Genomic DNA, 6,304 nt, shown 5'->3' with positions numbered 1-6,304 from the left:
ATCCTTTAATAAATACCATACCACAGTTTCAGAATGGTTTCATTAGGCTGTGGAAATGACGCCTATGTTCAATCGTTCATGAAGGCATCATTACTTTTTTTAAATGGTTGAAGAAAGTGTTTTTGTATTTTACCAGTGTGTTGTGCATTATCAATGCATATTGCCTTTTATACATTGATAACCATATGAGCCACTGCATTACACTCTCCCCTGCATGTAGCCATATATATTTACTAAAAACAGTCTATCCAAAGTCTTTAAGGTCTTCTCTTTTTAGTCAATAGATATAGCTGGGTTCTTACTAGAGGGAGTACAGCTACAACCGGAAGTGACTTTTTCCTAGCAGGTTAGGATAACTTACACAGCAGGTTAGGATAATTAACGTGGCAGCTTAGGACACCTATGTTAAGGTTAGGAAAAGGGTTAGGGTTAGCTAAAATGCTCTCCTAACCTGTCGGTCGTACATCTAGTGACAAACGACATAAAAGGAATCATACTGCCATCTTGTGGCCGATTGGCCTAGAAAACACCCTGGTATTTGCCTTGCCAGTGCTAAACTCTGCCAAATTTGAAGGGCTGTTGCAGTCTCATATTTACGCTAACAAATACTTACCTCACCAGTTAAACAGAAGTGCAATTAAGAGGATGAGTGGGGTCAGACGAGATTGGGATCTCCCAATGCAGAAAAGCGGGGAGGCTGTTGCAGTGAGAGATCTGGAGAAGGCAGAAATGTTAGCTCAGGCATTTATGAAGGTACACAGCTCAAGTAATTTGACAGAATAGGGGCAGCGGAGAACATACTGGGGTCCTGGAACAGAGAGAAGTGGTGGAGGATGCATTGAATGCTCCTTTTACCTTGGCTGAGATTAAGAGAGTTATAGCTAAAGCTGGGGTAGGATCTAAATGGGAAGGATGAGATGTTTTACATCATGATGGCTCATCTCAATGACACTACAATGGGGAAAGTATTGGGCTTTTACAATGAGGAAACTGCCTGACAGTTTGAAGCAGGCTTTAGTAGTGCCGACAAACCAGGGAAGAAAGACCCTACTAGTCCAAACTATAGGCCGATAGCATTGGCATTTCATACATGTAAACTTATGGAAAGGATATATAATGGCGCCGGAGGGGATGACTGCCGTTTTACGGGCTCCTAACCAACTGTGATATTTTGTTTGTTTTATTGCGTGTAACTTATTTTTAAAACTTTTTTCGTACATAATGTTGCCGCTATGACCGAAAAGAGCTTCTGGACATCAGAACAGCAATTACTCACCTCAAACTGGACAAATATGTTTTTCTTTAGCGAGACCGATGTGACGTGCTTGCCTGAGGTAGAGTACCTCATGATAAGCTGTAGACCATTGTTGTTCAATTTAAATGTTTGAATATGAAATTATTTGTGATGGGATGAAATGTAATTTTAGCTTCTAAAATGTGAGAATTGGGTTTTCATAAGTTAGGGCTGCTCACTCAGTGGCCCGCCTCTGTGAAGGGACATGGGCTATAAAACTTTTCAAACACGCCCTCTTCTCCCTTCCTATATATAGCATTGACGACAATAGAACTTTCTGTTCCGAAGATGTGGGGACGACGGTCCTATATCAGAATGGTTCAGATAATAACTACAGAACGAAGCCAACATCAGCGTGAGCTTTGGTTGCGAATGGTATGAACTTTAACTTTTATTCACTACAGAAGTGATACCTTCTAGCCATTGAGTTAGCAACAGCAGATGCAACGAGGTTTAGGAAGGAACAGACAGAGTATCCCGTCTATCACCCAACGACGTTACTACAACGTATCCAATTGACAACCAGAGACATTCTTCAAAGGACTCGGTTTGGTAACACGGTCTTCCATCTACCACCAACCTACTGAAGCGCAGCTCAGAGTAAATATTTATTGCATTTTCCTTTTCCAAATGGGCGGTAATTTAGAATGCATAAGATACTGTATTTACGATAGCACAGCTTTTTCCCTTTGTTCCTCAGTCTCCCGCTCTTTCACTCAACCCAGCCCCTTTTCCTTTGTGTAACAAGCTGTCATATCTGTTCCGCCCGCTAGGGACGTTTTCCTTTATGACGTAATTTGTAATCAAGTTATGATTAATTGTGTGTATGTGAATTCTGTGTGATTAGTTAGGTATTTAGTAAATAAATCATTAAACCCAATTTTGTATTGCTGATTCAACTTGTTAGCCAGGGTTCTTGCAGATAACCAAGAATTTACAACTTTCAGATGATGAGACTGAAGTAAGATGACGATTGATATTGACTGCTAATGATGTAAAATATTACTAGGTCTTTAAGAGTTTATTCGGAAGATAACAGCTCTATAAATATTATTTTGTGGTGCCCGACTCTCTAGTTAATTACATTTACATGATTAGCTCAATCAGGTGATATTGATTACGGATCAATTATTTTATAGAATAGCATGTCTTATCAATTAATCCGGCATAGCCAAAGTCACGACACATGAGAGCACCATCTGTTCCGGACGACTATGTGATCACTCTCTCCATAGCCGATGTGAGCAAGACATTTAGCAGGTCAACATTCACAAAGCCACAGGGCCAGACAGATTACTAGGACGGGTACCCAAGCATGCGCGGACCAACTGGCAAGTGTCTTCACTGATATTTTCAACCTGTCCCTGGCCGAGTCTGTAATACCTACATGTTTCAAGCAGGCCCCCATAGTCCCTGTGACCAAGGAAGCAAAGGTAACCTGCCTAAGTGATTACCACACCGTAGCACTCACTCACTTTGAAAGGCTGTTCATGACTCACATCAAGACCATCATCCTGGATATCCTAGACCCACTCCAATTTGCATGCCGCCCCAACAGATCTACAGACGATGCAATCTCAATCACACTCCACACTGCCCTTTCCCACCTGGACAAAAGGAACACCTATGTGAGGATGCTGTTCATTGACTACTAGCTCACTGTTCAACACCATAGTGCCCTCAAAGCTCATCACAAAGCTAAGGACTCTAGGACTAAACACCTCCCTCTGCAACTGGATCCTGGACTTTCTTACGGGCCCGCCCCCAGGTGGTAAAGGTAGGCAACAACACATCTGCCATGCTGATCCTCAACACTGGGGTCCCTCAAGGGTGTGTGCTTTGTCCCCTCCTGTACTCCCTGTTCACCCACGACGGAGTGGCCAAACACAACTCCAACACCATCATTAAGTTTGTTGACGACACAACAGTGGTAAGCCTGATAACCGACAACGATTAGACAGCCTATAGGGAGGAGGTCAGAGACCTGGCAGTGTGGTGCCAGGACAACAACCTCTCCCTCAATGTGAGCAAAACAAAGGAGCTGATCATGAACTACAGGAAAAAACGTGTCGAACAGGCCCCCATTAACATTCCCGGGGCTGTCGTGGAGCGGGTCGAGAGTTTCAAGTTCCTTGGTGTCCACATCACCAACAAACTATCATGGTTCAAACACACCAAGACAGTCACGAAGAGGGCACGACAACATATTTTCCCCATCAGGAGACTGAAAAGATTTGGCATGAGTCTCCAGATCCTCAAAAGGTTCTACAGCTGCACCATAGAGATCATCCTGACCGGTTGCATCGCCGCCTGGTATGGCAACTGCTCGGCATAAGGCGCTACAGAGGGTAGCTATTTTTTATCTATGCATCTATTTATTTTTTATCTATCCATAGTCAATTTACCCCTACCTACATGTACAAAATAACTTGACTAACCTTACCCCCGCACATTGACTCGGTACCGGTACCCCCTGTATATAGCCTCATTACTGTTATTTTTGTGTTACTTTTTATTTTTATTTTACTATTTTTACTTTAGTTTATTTAGTAAATATTTTCTTAACTCTTTCTTTAACTGCATTGTTGGTTAAGGGCTTGTAAGTAAGCATTTCATGGTAAGGTAATACCTGTTGTATTAGGAGCATTTGACAAATAAAATTTGATTTGATAACGGAAAGGCTGATGTTCTTCCTGGAGAGCAGAGGCCTAATGTCACCAGATCAAAGTGGGTTCAGGAAAGGAAGGGGAATGATGGATCCTTTACTGTGCCTAGAGTCAGTCATACAGAAGGCACAGGCAAATAAGGAAGTGGTGGGAGCGGTTTTCTTTGATGTAGAGAAGGCCTATGATTTGGAAGGAAGGCTTACTTATCAAACTGGATATCATGGGGGTTGGAGGAAGGGTTTTTAACTGGATAAAGGATTTTCTTTTTGGGCGATCAGTACAAGTGAGGGTGAGGATTTCTATGTCAGAAAGTTAGAGGTAGATAATGGTACCACCCCAGGGAACTGTCATTGGTCTTTTGTTCTCCATTATGATTGACAATGTATTCTCCCAGTTTTAGACCAGATATTAGGAGGTCATTGTTTGCGGATGACGGGGTGCTGGGGAAGAGAGGTTGAAATATTCCCCATACATTTTTATTTGATTTTTTATTTGATTTATTTATTTCACCTTTATTTAACCAGGTAGGCTAGTTGAGAACAAGTTCTCATTTGCAACTGCGAACCTGGCCAAGATAAAGCGTAGCAATTCGACACATACCCCTCACTAGCTTTACAACACAGAGTTACACATGGAATAAACAAAACATACAGTCAATAATACAGTAGAACAAAAGAAAACAAAAAGTCTATATACAGTGAGTGCAAATTAGGTAAATTAAGGAAGTAAATAGGCCATAGTGGCGAAGTAATTACAATATAGCAATTAAACACTGGAATGGTAGATCGGCAGAGGATGAATGTGCAGGTAGAGATACTGGGGTGCAAAGGAGCAAAATAAATAAATACCAGTATGGGGATGAGGTAGATAGATGGGCTCTTTACAGATGGGCTATGTACAGGTGCAGTGATCTGTAAGCTGCTCTGACAGCTGGTGCTTAAAGCTAGTGAGGGAGATGTGAGTCTCCAGCTTCAGAGATTTTTGAAATTCGTTCCAGTCATGGGCAACAGAGAACTGGAAGGAAATACGACCAAAGGGGGAATTGGCTTTGGGGGTGACCAGTGAGATATACCTGCTGGAGCGCGTGCTACGAGTGGGTGCTGCTATGGTGACCAGTGAGTTGAGATAAGGCGGGGCTTTACCTAGCAGAGACTTGTAGATAACCTGTAGCCAGTGGATTTGGCGACGAGTATGAAGCGAGGGCCAACCAACCTAGCCTGGTTCCTCTCTAGGTTTCTTCCTAGGTTTTGGCCTTTCTAGGTAGTTTTTCCTAGCCACCGTGCTTCTACACCTGCATTGCTTGCTGTTTGGGGTTTTAGGCTGGGTTTCTGTACAGCACTTTGAGATATCAGCTGATGTACGAAGGGCTATATAAATAAATTTGATTTGATTTTGATTTGATTTGAACCAACGAGAGCGTACAGGTCGCAATGGTGGGTAGTGTATGGGGCTTTGGTGACAAAACGGATGGCACTGTGATAGACTGTATCCAGTTTGTTGAGTAGAGTGTTGGAGGCTATTTTATAGATGACATCATCGAAGTTGAGGCCAACCGGTTTTATTGTGTCAAGAACTGCAACGCTGCTGGGTTTTTCACGCTCAACAGTTTCCATTGTGTATCAATAATGGTCCACCACCCAAAAGACATCCAGCCAACTTGACACAACTGTGAGAAGCATTGGAGTCAACATGGGCCAGCATCCCTGTGGAACGCTTTCAACACCTTATAGAGTACATGCCCTGACGAATTGAAGCTGTTCTGAGGGCAAAAGGGGGTGCAACTCAATATTAGGAAGGTGTTCCTAATGTTTTGTACACTCGGTGAATTGCGCTGTCAAGTTCATCCCTGGACAATGGAACTGTAGCATATGGATCAGAAGCTCAGACATCTTTGAAAAAGTTAGATGTAATCCAGGCTCAAGCTCTAAGAATATGTTGTGTAGCAATCAGGACCTCCCCGGTGGCAGCTCTGCAGGTAGAGTGGGGAGACATGCCCTTAAAGTTAAGACAACAACTAGCCTTGACATATTGGGTAAATCTACAAGGACTTAGGGTTACACATCCTACAAAAAAGGTGCTCCTAGAGGGCTGGGAGCATGAACAAAATCTGAATACAAGTTTGGGGTGGATGGGTAATGGCATGGCGAGAGAGAGCCCCTCAGTGGTTCTTCCTGCTATCCCTCCCTGGTTGCTCCCTCAGCCAATGATATGCCTAGGGTTGCTTAAGAGGGTGAGAAAGGAGTAGATCCAGTAAATATTGTAAGTGAACATTTAAGAACATGCTGTCTTGAATATATTCACAGATGGATCTGAGCACCATAAAACAGGGAGGACAAGTGCAGCT

The sequence above is a fragment of the Oncorhynchus mykiss genome, chromosome 8 (assembly GCF_057628025.1).
Source record: "Oncorhynchus mykiss isolate SJ-2025 chromosome 8, ASM5762802v1, whole genome shotgun sequence".
Lineage (NCBI taxonomy): Eukaryota > Metazoa > Chordata > Actinopteri > Salmoniformes > Salmonidae > Oncorhynchus > Oncorhynchus mykiss.
The sequence above is the reverse complement of the archived record's forward strand: the minus strand, read 5'-3'. Positions refer to the sequence as shown.